Consider the following 15,760-nt stretch of genomic DNA (forward strand, 5'->3'; position numbering starts at 1 on the left):
AATATAAACTAATCCCATCTGCTTGCATTTGGCCCAAATGCCTCAAAACGGTTCCCATTCATATGTTTGTTCAAATGTCTTTTAAATGTTGGAGCTATACTTGCATCTGCCAGGCTTCCTCTGGCAGCTCATTACATAAACATCATTCTCTGTGTCAAAGATGTTCGCTCTTCCTCCCTTTTAAATCTTCCTTCTTAAATCTATGCACTCTATGATTACATTTTCCTATCCTGTGGAAAAGATCTTGGCTTTTCATCCTACCCGTGCCTCCCATGATTTTATAAATTTCTACAATATCACCCCTCAACCTCCTAAACCCCATCTGATACTAACTTCAAGAACAAGTATTTTAAAATAAACACTGCAAATTTGAAACAATATTAAAAGCGACTGGTAAACAGCACTCAGCCCAAACATCAATCTGTTATTTGTTTGTCTATATGTTACAATACTAAGGCAGCATGAAAATTTTACTAGTGCCAATAAGACATCAAGCACCTGTGTTCCTTTGTCTGATGGCGGTGATCATCTCTACAGTGAAAATATATCTCTGGCCAGATCTATATAATACCACATATTCATCATTCTCCCTCCTGGCCTCCCTATGACCTTGTGTGGTTGTGTCTTCTTTATCTTTCACTCAATAGAGAGAACCCCTTTCCCCCATTCACATCTTAATTTAAAGTCATTTTATATCATCTTCTCGTTCACCACTGCTAAAAGCCTGTTCATCTGTTCTCACACCCTCTATTCCCTGTCATCTACCCCCCCCCCCCCCTCCCCGCCACACCCCACCACCTCTGCCAAGGGACTAAAATTCCCATTTTCCAATCGTTTTCAGTTCTGACGAAGTGTTACACTGGACTTGAAACGCTAACTCTTTTTCCCTATCTCTGCAGATGCTGTCAAACTTGCTGAGTTTCTCCAGAATTGAATAGACAGAGAAAAAAAATCAATTAAACAAATAACTATGGATACTGGAAATAAAAACGCAAATATTTCTGGAGAAAATGGGAAGGGTCACTGGGTTCGAAAGATAAACTCTACTTTCACACCACAAGGTGCAGCCAGACCTGCTTAGTTTCTTCAGCAATTTCTGTTTTTGAACAAGTTCCAAAGACATACGTCAAATCTGCTCAAATGCCCTGTCCAGCACGGAGAGCGGTACATTGGGAAGTGAATGATAATGCAAAGTGCACAAGTTCATTGGCTCTGAACGACAAAAGGCTGGCATCACTGCCACGACAGACCTCTTAATCATCGTCAGGGAGAAAAACAGAAGGCTAAACATTCACTTCAAACACAGAAGATGGCATTACTGGAAAGAAAATGATTCAGATGAATATGTTAAAGTATCTGAGTAATATAACAAATTGGACGCGTGACATCAGGGAGAGACCCTGAGCAGAATGAAAGTATGAAACTGGATGTGTTAGCACATCAGAAGCCAGGTTAGGTCACTGAGTACAGGGCTGTTGGGTGAATGGGTCTCGGTGTGAACTGGGGGAAAGTCAGTAGAATTGATTTGCAGATATTGCAGCAAACACTGGGTTATCATGTGATGCTGTAGATCTCAGCAGCAATCGCAGCAGAATTGCATTCAATCACAATTCATAACTATTCCCCCAAGATAATCCATCAGTCTACAATTATCAGCAAGCCGAGTGTGGTTCAGTGACGAGTGTAGGTGAACATACTAGAGTCAGAACCAGATGTATCTAAACCTGATGACAACCCATTAAAGCTACCGCACGTGACTGGTTACATTCCAAATAGCAAAACTACCATCTGATGGCGAAGTGGGAAGTCAGCCCAAGACTAACAGATAGGATCTAAGCTCTGCATTCTTCCCTCATTCAGTCATAAATGTCGATGGACTATTAAACAACTTATTGGAGGAGACGACTCCACAAATATTCCCATCCTAAACAACAGAACATCCCTGAACATCAGTGTAACAGACAAGGATGTGGTATCTGCACTATCCTCAGCCAGAAGTGTTGAGTCGATAATCCACTTCACCCTCCTCATGATGTCCACAGAATCACAGATGCCAGTCTTCAACCAATTTGAGTCGCTGTACGTGCCATGAAGAAACAGCTGAACACAGTAGATACGACAAAAGCAATGGGCCCTGACACCATTCCTGCTATATGACTGAACACTTGTGCTGCACAACAAACCGTGCCCTTGGGGAGGTTCCAACTCGGACATCTGCCTGGCCACGTGGAAAATCACTCAGCTATATACATTGAGTCATAGAGTCATTGAGATGCACAGCATGGAAACAGACCCTTCGGTCAAACCTGTCCATGCCAGCCAGATATCCCAATCCAATCTAGTCCCACCTGCCAGCACCCGGCCGATATCCCTCCAATCCCTTCCTATTCATATACCCATCCAAATGCCTCGTAAATGTTGCAACTGTACCAGCCTCCACCACATCCTCTGGCAGCTCATTCCATACACCTAACACCGGCTGCATGAAAAAAAATGTCCTTTAGGTCTCTTTTATATCTTTGCACTCCACCCTTCAGGCTCTCTGCCTGTATTCCTGATTAAGGGTTTTTGCCCGAAACGTCGATTATACTGCTCCTCGGATGCTGCCTGCACTGATGTGCTTTTTCAGCACCACTGTAATCTGGACTCTGGTTTCCAGCATCTGCGTCCTTGTTTTGCTCTCTCACCCTAAACCTATGCCCTCTAGTTCCGGACTCCCCCACCCCAGAGAAAGGACTTTGTCCATTTATCCTATCCATGCCCCTCATAATTTTATAAACCTCTATAAGGTCACCCCTCAGCCTCCGATGCTCCAGGGAAAACAGCCACAGCCTGTTCAGCGTCTCTCTGTAGCTCAAATCCTCCAACCCTGGCAACATCCTTGTGAATCTTTTCTGAACCCGTTCAAGTTTCACAACATCTTTCTGATAGGAAGGAGACCAGAATTGCACGCAATATTCCAACAGTGCCCTAACCAATGGCCTGCACAGCCGCATACTCAGTCCCATAACAGGGGAATGACTACAGTCTGACCATTTGCTATGCCATCAACCCCATCGCGATAGTCACATTGGTGGGAGTTCTTTTTGACATAGCTGTCAAGCAGCAGAGAAATAACCTGCTCAGTGTGCTTTCCGATAGGTGGAGATGGTGCTGTTGTGGAAATGGCACTGGATTACTAATCCAGACCAGGATAATGCTCTGGCAGCTGGTGGAAGTTAACAATAATTAATGAAATATCAAGATGCAAAATCTGGCGTCAGTAACAGTGACGTTGAAGCCAATGTTGATTGTAAACACCAATTTGCTTTCCCAATGTACTTTCAAGAAGTGAATCTCCCCTGTTTTAATGGTCTGGGCTAAAAGTGACTGCAGACAGAACAGCCATCTGGTAAACTCTTCAATGCTCTCGCAAACAGCCACGCTAGACACTCAATTGTATCAAACTGCTCCGACGTCTTAAAGGATAAACCTGGACAGAACACCCAGCACCGGTCTCGGCATTGGAAAAGGGAATGGGAAACACAGTCCTGTCACCATGCAGAGATATCCTTCCTAACATCTGAGAGCTTGTGACAACATTTGCAGAGCTTCCCCACAGACTGCACAGGAACATCGGGAAAGGCGGAGGTCTTTAAGCACATTGAATCTTCTCCATTCTAGTTCATGAAGAAAATCTCCTCAATGCAGTTTTCCCCACGCAAGATTCATAACCCTTAGTATGTTTAAACATCGGGACATATAAAATAAAAATTAGTGTAGTCCCTTCGGCCCATTAATTTTGCTCCTCCATTCAATATACAAGCAGTTCTCCAATAATGTGTGCTTATTAAACACGATTTGGCTGCAACACGATTCATGAATTGTGCACCCTTCGTTATAAAGGGAGCTCCCGTTCACTGTGACATCATTCAATCCCCGGCACCAGCTGATCAGCAAAACCCAACCTCAGGGTCCTCTGCCTCCAAAATGCACTCTCAATGTGTTCAGCTAAACCAGGAATGTAATCCGCTCTGCACACTTTGCAACTGAGCCTGAAACTGGGAAATGTTAGCGAGGTTTGAGAAGATTTGTAGCTCAGGTTGAGATTATGGATGTATGAACCTTCCAGCCCAGCGAGCAAATCTACATCCAGAACTGGGAATTGTAGTCGACATTTAGAAGGAACTTTTTTCAAACCAGGGAAAGAATCGTGGGGTCAAATCTTGGGACGACAGAGTGGCTCAGTGTTTAGCACCATGGACCCGGGTGCAATTTCCACATTGGGTTAATTTATGCGTGGAGTTTGCACATTCTCCCTGTGTCTGCATGGGTTTCCTCCAGGCGCTCCAGTTTACTCCCACAGTCGAAATATGTGCTCGTCAGGTGAATTGACCATTGTGTTAGGTTTGTTAGGGCTTTTGCCCGAAACGTCCATTTTGCTGCACGTTCGATGCTGCCTGAATTGCTGTGCTCTTCCAGCACCACTGATCCAGAATCTGGTTTCCAGCAACTGCAGTTATTGTTTTTACCTCAGGGGTAAATATAGGTTGAGGAATGGGTCTGGGTGGTATGGACTTGTTTTGCTGAAAGGCATATTTCCTTACTGTCGGGAATCTATTGTAACTGGAATCCCGCAGTAGCGTCATGTGGTCAGTCTGTTCGCATGCTTTCTGGTGAAGAGCTTGGTGAAAGGTAGAGTGCTGTAGTCAGTAACGGTTGTGTGGAAGATTTACATTTACAGCACTATTACATTACAATATATGGTTTAAAGATTTACATAGACTGTGCTGTTGTTTGTGTTAGGCTGACTAATTTTTATGTTTAGATTTTTCCTGACATTATTGGGTCTTCGCCCCTTACTCTCTTTTACACATAGCCCCTATTATTTATATTGCATCTCTTTCTATAATAGTGTTTCACAGGAACACAGCACCCACGTTATCAGAGAACAACCTGCAATGATCGCTGATCCTCTATCTCCACACCATATTCCTGCTCTGTTCTCATCCCCTTCGTGTCTAACAATCATTATTTATATTCAGTGCCTTGTCTTCCACAGCCTGATCTGGGACAGAACTCCCCAGGTTCACCAGTCTCTGAGTGCAGACACTTTTTCTCATCTCAATGCAGAGTGATCTGCCTGTACATAATACTGTGGACCCTTGTTTCAGACGTCCCAGACAGGGGAATCATCATCCCTGCTTCCATACTGTCTCCTCCGTCAGAGTTTTATATATTTCACTCATTTTCCTACAGCTCATGGAATACAGGTCCAGTCGCCCCAAACTCTGATCCCACAGCAAACCTGTCATCCCAGAGATCAGTCTGGTCATCCTTCACTGCTCTCCCTCAATGTCATCTTTGTCCTTTATTAGGTAAGGACACTAAACCTGCACACAATTCTGCACAATGTTCGAGACGGGGGTCTCACCAAGGCCCTGTACAGCTACTCCTTACTCCTGATCTCCTGAACTCAAAACCCCCTGAAATGTTGGTCAACACACCACTTATCTTCTTAACTGCTGTCACCGTCCATAATCAAACAATCACAGAAGAATATAATCTGTACTGTCAGAAAAGCAGTATGATCTACATTAGTCGCACTTTCTTACATGAGATCTGTAACCATAAATGTTATGATACTTCAAGAACGTTTTAATGCTTGTGCGATTACCCCTCACAACTATCTTCTAAGGAAGTTTAATACTAACCCAACACCCTCTGGGTAAAAAAAAAATCAATCCTCATATCTTCTCTAAACCTCAACCCCTTCACTTTAAAAGTGTGCTCTCTTGTTCTTGTCCCTTTGACTAAAAGGAGCAGCTGCTGTATAGCCACCCTGTCCATGCCCCTTGTAATCTTACCCTTCTGAATCAAGTCCCCCTCAGCCTTCTCTGTTCCAATGTAAAAAGCCCGATCTTATCCAGCCTCTTTCCAGAGCTAATATGCTCCATCCCAGGGAACATCCTTATGAATCTCATCTGCACCCCCTCCAGTGCAATCACATCCTTCCTGTAATGAGGTTCCCAGAACACCACACAGTATTCCATCTGTGGCCGTATCAAAGTTTTGTGTAACTCTTATAATCTATATCTGAACGATTAAAGGCTATGCCGACAGTTGCATGTGACTTCTAAACTAACCTATTACTCTTCCTATTGACATTCAGGGATGTGTGGAGAAGCACCCTCTGAGCTTCCTTGTGAGCTGCCATTTATAGAGTCCTCCCCTGTCTGGTTCCTTCTTCCAAAGTTCATCACCTCATAGTTATCAGGGGTTACATTACATCTGCCATTGCGCTGGCGATCTGATCATACCAGATGTATCTTCCTGTAACATAAAACCTTTCTCCTCACTGTCAACCACCCGGATAATTTCTGTGCTCTGGCAGGAGACAGAGAGTACTGGTAGAAAGCTGTTTGTGTGATTGGTGACCAGTCTCCCCTGCGATTCACAGGGACCACCTCCACTATTTGCCTTTAAATAACCGCCAAACCTCAAACAGATCGTTGTTCGTAGCAAACTGCCCGGCTCTCAGGGCAACTCCATACAACCCTGTCACGGTGGATGCTGCAAGCCGTGTCAGAGTGTGGACATAGGTACCACTATTTCGCGTGGGAACAACTCCGACCTTGTACATGGCAGGTACTCATGTGACTCAGCCAACGTTGTCTATCTTATACGTTGCAGGCAAGGATGCCCGGAAGTATGGTACATTGGGGAAACCGAGCAAAGGCTACGACAACGGATGAATGGGCACCGTACAACAATCAACAGACAGGAGGGTTTCCTCCCAGTTGGGGAACACTTCAGTGGTCCAGGACATTCAGCCTCAGACCTTCGGGTGACCATGCTCCAAGGTGGGCTTCAGGACAGGCAGCAGAGAAAAGTAGCCGAGCAGAGGATGATAGCTAAGTTCGGTACCCATAGGGAGGTCCTCAACCGCGACCTGGGTTCATGTCACATTATAGGTGACCACCATTGCACTATATACACACACACTCACGGATACTTCCATACACACACACACTCACATACACACGGACACACGTACACACAGACGCGCATACAGACACGCACACACACCCTTACAGACAAACACACTCCCACACTCACACATGCACCCCCTCACAGACCTAAGACACTCTGCACTCACTACACACACATACACTTTCTCACACACAGACAGACACACACAGACAGACAAAGACCCACAGGCACACATATATCTTGTGGGGTGAATTTGTATTTTCAGGGTTACATTGTACTTTGCTCAAAAACTGCATGCATTCATGTAGAACTCTGAGCTCAAAAACTGCATGAGTTTATGTAAAACTCCGTTATCTCACTTTTTAGATTAGAATGAATCTAAACAGTACGGCATAGACAAAGAACACAGGGGGCCAACACCTTCAACATGTTGTCTAGCTATCACCATTGTTAACAGCTAACCCGACAGTGCAACTTTGTAAAACAGGTTTTGTGATTTACACATGAAAGAAGTGAAACTATCACTGTATTCTTACAGATGAAAGGATTAACAGACAATCAAATTTTCAATGTATACTTTCAGTGACATCACACTGTAAACTTTTGCTATAAATTCTGTGTTAAGATTGAACCCTCCACTATCACCTGATGAAGGAGCGTTGCTCCGAAAGCTAGTGTGCTTCCAATTAAACCTGTTAGACTATAACCTGGTGTTGTGTGATTTTTAACTTTAAAAAACTGTGCCACTGATGCAGTGGTGTGGGGTGGCCAGCAGAGGGTGATATTGTATGGATCTAATCAAAAAACTCACTGGCTTGCACTGGTGCCTCACAGCGCCAGGCACCCGTGCTCGATTGCACCCTGTAGCGACTGTCTGTGCGGTGTTTCCCATTCTCACTCTGTCTGCTTGGGTTTCCATTGGGTGTTCTGGTTTCCACCCACATTCCAACAATGTGGATGTTATGTGAATCGGACATGCTAAATTGTCCATAGAGCCCAGGGATGTGTAGGTTAGGGGCAATAGACAGGGGTTAACGTAGGATATCATTTGAACTGGTCTAGGTGGGTTACTCTTCGAAGGGCCAGTGTGTACCTCCCGGATCGAATGGTCTGTTTCCACACTGTAGTGATTGTATGAACTCTATCATGAACAACAGGGACAGACAGAGAGAGAGGATGAGGGAGACTTTCATTCCAATTTCATTCTATTTACTTCAAAACAACATTGCACAGCAATGCAGACAGAGGTACACACAAACTGAGATTCTGCCACGAACACACATAACACATGCACACAGAGATATGCACGTAGATATGGACATTTAAACACGAACATAACCCAACATAACAGCACACACTGTCTCTAATACAGAGAAATAATAACTTTTTTTATTACCAAGTTATCAATGGTCGGTCGGAGAAGACAGGAGAATGGGATTCAGAAATATTTTTGCCGCAATCAAACGTCATGGCAGACTAAATGGGCTGAATGGCCTAATTCTACTCCAGGGTTCATTGCTCATATGATCTTGTGGTGCCTGGAATTGTCTTTCCACAAAGTCAGTGGAGGCTGAATGGTAAGTATTTGATTGAGGAGAGTTAATGGGAATGTGGAGAGGTTTGAGGGGCTGAGTGGGCGATATCTGTTTCGAATTGTCGACTCCTTAGAGTGGGGATTGGTTTGAGGGGAACACATTTTGGGGATTAAGGGCATTCCCATTTCTTCCTGGGACAGGGATGATCGTTTTTCTTTTGGGTTGTTTGATCTGTGATGTTCTCATGGCCAAGGAGCAGTGAAGACTGGGTTACTGAAAACATTCATGGTGGAGTTCCATAGATCTTTGATGATCAACAGAATCCATGTTGATTGGGAACAGACAGGAAGGGGATGTTTAGTTACAATCACATCAACAATGCACATTATGAATGGTGCAGCAGGTGCGAGGGGCTGAATGGCCAGCTGCTGGACCTAACCCATGTGTTTTTCTCTCAAGCAATCGGTGATATTACAGAGGTAAAGGAAGATTACATTCAGCCAGTCAGCATCGTTATAATGAGACAGGAGGAGACCAGTCTGTCCTCTAAGGGTTTACGAAGGAATAGATTGATGTCATTCAGCCCGCTAAGTACATTTCACAGCATAAATGAAGCCATCCAACGTTTCCAGTCTGCTGCCCAGCAACAGGGGAAACTTGGCTAGCTATCAGGGAATAACGATTTGGGATAAATGGTTATTTTCAGGTTGAAAAGTTGTAACTTGGTGGAGTGCCTCAGAGATCAATGTGAGATTATCAACTACTTACAATCTATACCAATGATTTGGATGAGGGGACTGATTGGAGTGGACCTCAGTTAGCTCATTCACCAAGATAGTAATTTAGCTGGATATGGAGACTCTGCAGTGGGAAACAGACAGGGGAAGTTATGAGCAACTCTTTGGCAGAAAATAGTATAATGTGTGGTAAAGGAAATCAGTGCTGTGTTGAACAGAAAAAATACCAGTAACCTACTTGAATGGAGAAACATCGATGAACTCATTGGTACAGAGGGATTTGTATGTCCCGCTACATGAGTCACATAAACATAGTCAGCAGATTCAGCAAGTGATTAGGAAAGTGTATCAAATGATGCTTTTCATGCAAACGTTATTGGGTATAATCATAGGCGTGTTTTACTGCGCCTGTACATGACAATGCTGAGACTACATCGGATATCTTGTTTGGAGTAATGAACCCCTTAACTGAAAGAAAAGCATGTAATTGTTTTGGAAGCTTTCACGGATGTTTCAATTTACTCCTTGCTAGAACGAAGGCCTAATGGAATCATAGCGTCATACATCATGGAAACAGACCCTTCAGTCCAGCTCATCTGCACCGACCAGATATTCCAACTGATATAGTACCATTTGCCAGCATTAGACCCATAACCATCGAAACCCTTCCTATTCATATACCCAACCATTGTCTCTTAAATGTTGTATTTGTACCAGCCTCCACCACTTTCCCTGCCAGCTCGTTCCATACACGCACTACCCTCTGCGTAAAATAGTTATCCTTCAGGTATCTTCTTAATCTTTTCCCTCTCAACTTAACTCACTACCCTGTCGTTTGGACTCCTCCAGCCTTGGAAAATAACCTTGGCTCTTCCCCGCATCCGTGCCCCTCATGGCCTCTACAAGGTCAGAGCACTTCAAGCCTAAGGATGAAAGATGTTCATATTGAACCATATAAGCCCGCGAGAGAGTGTATTGGGGCGTAGCTCATGGATAAGAGAATAAAGCTTAGCATTCAGTTTTAGAAAGCAACATATTCATTTTAACATAGGTACTATGAGGACATGAATTTATTGTACAAAAATTATGCAGACACATATAAACATAACTTCAAGTTATAAATTACAAATCATTCCAAAATGGAGCAGATAACAGGGATGGAGTCATGCAATCAGGGGAATGTTCAACCAGACCTGATATATGGTGTTCGGATTACATTATTGCATGTTTCAGATCAGGCAAGGAGAAAATGTAACCTGTCGTAGAAGCAAACGGTCATTGTTCTATCTCTCCTTGAACTTCTCTACAGCAACATATGCGAGCTGAAAACCGATTAGCCATCTTTAGCACTCTTTGAGGGTTCCTGTTGAGGATTCACTGGAATCTCTCCACTCCCCGCAGAAAAGGGAATTCAGCCAAATCCAACTGTTCGAGGAAGAAACCTCAGTGCTAGCAGTTTCTGTGAGGGGGAATAACTTCAGACGCAGAATAACAATGGACCATATTCAATTTTGCTTTGTCATGAAATCAACTGTTATTTGGACAATGTGTGTGTATGTGCGTGTATGTGTGCGCGTTTCTGTGTCTCAGATTTATAGAAAAATAAATGTTAATGTACATATTGTCAATGTCCAAACTGTATATCATTTATGTATCCATTGTAATTCGAATAACTTTGCTTTGGTTTTGGATTACTTATTTTTTGAAATTAAAGAAACCTGTCTGACATGTTACTAACATTGAACCTGACTCAGCATGAGACGGATATCAGTTACCAAATTACACACTTGGTTACACTGATAATTTGTTGTGACATCTCGAGGAGTGGGACTATAAAAAGAAACAATGAATCTCTAACCTCGGTTGGAACAGGAATAAGGAGAAATTCTCACAAGGCCATTGAGTGGGAATTTTCTACCCTTTTGGTTTGTGGCACCTGTGTGTTTGCATTTATTTAAAGGTGTGTTAGTTAAATATTTGACGGGAAAGTGACTTAAGGAAAATGAACTGCAGATAGGAATGTGGGGCTGAGACGACAATCAGATCAGCCATAACCTTAGTGCCTGCGGGGTCAGGGACCCACTCCAGTTCCTCAGTCTTTCTTTCCCCCATTCCATTCAGCCCCTCAGTCTGCTACACAGGAGCAGTTGAAGACCACTTGTTCCTACTACCTGGTGCATAGAAACAGAGGAGACCATTCAGCCCCTCAATACAGATATGATTTGGTGTGGATTGGAAAACGTTCTTGAGAAAAGAGTGGGTGTTACTGTGAAACAGTCCCGTCCTCTCTCTTTTGAGAGGTTCCCCCGTTCCATTTATTTGTCATGTTGCAGACCTAGATTCACAGTGATTACAGCCCCCATACTGTAACCAGATATTGCTCACAAAATCCTCTGGTCTCTTTGACTACAACATTCCTTCACAGGACTTGCAGAAGAATAACAACAATGAAACTTCCAACAACAGAATGCAAGACCACAAGAAGCACGATAGGTCATTCAGCTCCTACAGCCTGCCTTTCCCTTTAATAGGGTCATGGCTGATCTGCTCTAGGCCCAACTCCCGCAGTGCCTGACGTGTGAAACATCCATCCATCCCTGTATTTCAAGTACCTCAGTAATCTATCTCCTCTCTGGAATAGAGACGTGCCGACGGTCACTCCCCTCTGTGAGAAGGAAACACACCGCACATATACACTGTGACCTTCTGACATCAACGAAATATATGAACACCACGAAAGAATGACTGACACTGTTAACAAGGCAGTATTTGACTGATGATGGTATCAAGCAACCTGAAGAAAATGGAACTTTATGGAGATTAGGAGGAATCTCCCTACAGATTGGAGAGTTTCAGCACAAAGAGGATGGCTGTGGTACTTGAATATCCACCACCTCAGTCCCGGGACAACTCTGCGGGAGATCCACAGCAAAAGCATTCTCAGTTTCTCCTCAATGTCTTTCGCCCCATCATAAGCTCAGAGGTGGGGAAGGTCAATGAAGATCTCACAATGTTTAGAATAATGTGTCCTCGCCTCAGCTCTTGTAGCAGTCTGTATCCATATGCAGCAAGACCCAGGCAGCATTCAGGCTTGTGCTGTTCAAATGTCGGTAACATTCATGTAACAGTACTGCTGGACACTGTACATTAAAGGTAAAGGGAAGAGCTCATTCAGCACCTCAAGCTCACTTCACAGGAATGTGAGGAGGTCATTCAGCCCATCAACACTATTGGATAAGAATAGGGATAGCCCATTCATCCCTCCTGCCTATTACACAGGAAAAGAAGAAGTCAAACACATTGCGCTGTTAAACAGGAACCAGGGATTGCCCAATCAGGCCCTTGAGCTTCTCCTCTGACACCAGGAGGCGGCCATTCAGCCCCTCAAGCCCCTTGTACAGAAATAGGAGGATGTTATCGACGCCCCAATATGACAAACCAATGAATCAGAGACTGCACGGATAGACTGCTCCATGCTGTTCCACCTGGCTCCATTGCTAATGGTACACAATTGATATATCAGCGTGGTTGGATGACGGTGAAGAGGGAAGACAAAATGTTTCAAGTGAAGTCTCAAAGAAGCATCTTTCATCTCTGAGAAAGTAGCCTGGTGTTCTCTATGGAGGGCAGAAGCTATTGGGAATGGCTAACTTCTTCTGAAGTAAGGCATTGTAGCTGCTGACAGATTTGTGAACAATTTGACGCTCAGTGCAGGGTCATACACCAACTGAACATTGAGGTGGTGAGAGTTCGGTCAGCGCCTGAAGCTCTCTCCCAACCAACATGGTAGCTCCACAGAGCTACAAAAACGTCCAAGAAGCACGTATCATGGGGAAAAATGCAATTTCTCATGCCACCAATGTTTTTAAATGGAAATAATGTGTGTTCATCCATAATCTTCAAGTTTCAATGCGATCAACGCTTATTCTCTCACCATGCTACAAATTAAGCATTCATTTCCGTCACAATCGCTTCATGTTACCATCATCCCAGAGATTATTGTGACAAAATAGCTTTGCACTGCCCCTGTGACAAGGCGATCGTTGATTTATATAGGAGAGAAAGTCTGTCCACAATAGCCCAAATACTGCCTCAACAACACTCCACAACTCCGACAAATGATTCATTTTGTAATGAAGGCTGCCATTTCATTTTCTGTCCTGATTAATGGATGCCCTGCATGAATTCTGTTCATGGCCTTTTTCCAAGGACATCCAGATCCTTTTTGCCAAAAGCACTTCCTAAACTCTCACCTTCTAATAATTACATGAAAAGGACCGTATGTGTTGTTCACATTCAAATCACTTCTTTGTGTTACAAATAGCGGTGTTCCACGCACTGGTGCATGTGATACCCAATCCGTCGTGGCCTTCAGTCCAAAGGAGGACCCTAGTCTCTGTGTTTTCTACATCATCCAATTCTCAATCCATGTAGGATATCTCCCACTTACCCAAGGACTGTAACGATATTCACTCACCTGTGTGCAACAGTGTCAACCTTCTCCTGAAAATTTAAATACACCGTCCCCACTAGTTCTCACTCGTCGATGTGACAACCAATATCCTCCATAAACTCCAGTACCTTTTTCAAAGGTAGTTTTCCTGTCCAGAATCCACGTGGACGCTGCTCAATCATATCATTGTTCTCCAATGATCTATTTATGATTAATTATAAAAATTGCTCATAGTTTCCTCACTAATGACATAAACCTATCCCCCAGTTGGTTTTTGATTACACCCTCTGTCCTGTTGTAAATATGTGTGGTCGTAATAGCTGCTTTCCAGACTGCAGTATACTTTACAGAATCTATGGAGCTTTGACCTCCCTCATATAATTAAGGAAAAGGCAGGAAAGAAGGAGGTTATTGATCCATCGTGTCTGCACCAGCTCCGAAAAGAGCTATCCAGCAAGCTCAATTCTCCACCCCTATCTCTGTAGCCCTCGAAATTCATCACTCATCTGGTCCAGCAGCTTACCAACCCTCAACTCAATAAGTTTTTTCCAGTACTTCTACTTTACTAATTCTAAATTTCCTCAAGTTCCTCGCTTTCGCAGTCTCCCTGTTCTCTAATATTTCCAAAAAGATGTTCTGTTGCTTCTTCTGTTTGGACAGAACAAATGTGTGCACCTCACCGGACAGAGATGGCCTCTGTCACCTCGTGAATACGTGAGAGGATGGGACTCTGGCATAATGGATATGTTCCCCATTCCTGCCTGGCAAATTCCGGAATCAAAATGTTTGATGGACATTTTGTGTACAGTCCTCTCCCTGGTGTGAGACTGCACAGCTCTGTGATCTCCTCATTGTTGAAATAAACTGGCTTCACTCTTTGCACTTGGGAAAGGTATACCATTGGGAAATATTTGTGGAAATCCCAGTAAGGACAGTGCAGTGCCTTGATCCTCCCTATGCAGTCCCTGCAGACTCAGATACACTATAAAATCTATCCCCATACCTTGCACAAAATAGGAACACCAGTCCCTCTAGTCTCCCTGAATGTATGCAGCAGCTGACAACACAAATCCAAGAAAACCATCCAGAGAACCTCCACCAACTTTCTAATGCCTGGAGCAAGTCAATATTTACAAATATGGCACACCCACTCAATGTTGAAAATGCCTATGTCTCCTCTGTTTCTATTCCTGGCTGATAAACTGTTACATTTCTGTGCAGTCCCTGAAATATGAACAGTTCTGCTCTCCATGGAAATAGTTGATATTGGAATTGCACACCGCTATTGATGGTGGAGATGCTGGGGAGGTGATCGTCTAGCGGTATTTTCTCTAGACTATAAATTCTGAGATTTCCACAAATGTTTCCCAATGGTTTACCTTTCCCAGGTAATGACCCAAACCCAGACATTAATCCCGCCACAGCAGATGGTGGAATTTGAATTCAATAAAATATTTGGAATTAACAATCTAATGAAATATTGATGGTTGTCAAAACTAAGAACATCTGGCTCACTTGTGTCTTTCAGGGAAGGAAATTTGCAATCTTCACTGCTCTGGTCTACATGTGATTCCAGATCGTCAGCAGTGGTAGACTCACAAAAGCTCTTTGTAATGGCCAAGTCTGATATTCAGTTATACACTACAAGGTCTCAAAGAAGTGAAACCAGACAGACCTCAGCACTGCCAGTGCACAGCACGTCGAAGTGCAGTGGTTCAGAGTTGCGGTTCCCCCCGCACTTTCTCAAATCAACTCGGAAAGAGAAATAAATGCTGACCCAGCCAACAACACCCATGACCCATTAATGAAGAAAAGAAGATGACCACACCCAGGATGGAGAGATAGAGGGGACAGAACTCCCCTGAAACAGGGACTTCGATATTTATCTACATGGGCATGATACTCAGGAATATGGGAAAAGGTGAAAAATAAATGTAAATGACTTCCCAATTTATTTCCATAACAGCTGATCATCCACAGTCCCTTTGTTTATATTTTTGTGAAGTCTCTATTTCTCCATATATTCAACACAATCCACCAACACATATTACACTATTTCCCAG

Source organism: Chiloscyllium plagiosum, unplaced genomic scaffold (genome assembly GCF_037043375.1).
Source record: "Chiloscyllium plagiosum isolate Xiang-an unplaced genomic scaffold, Cpla_swu_hap1 HiC_scaffold_50, whole genome shotgun sequence".
NCBI classification, from domain to species: domain Eukaryota; kingdom Metazoa; phylum Chordata; class Chondrichthyes; order Orectolobiformes; family Hemiscylliidae; genus Chiloscyllium; species Chiloscyllium plagiosum.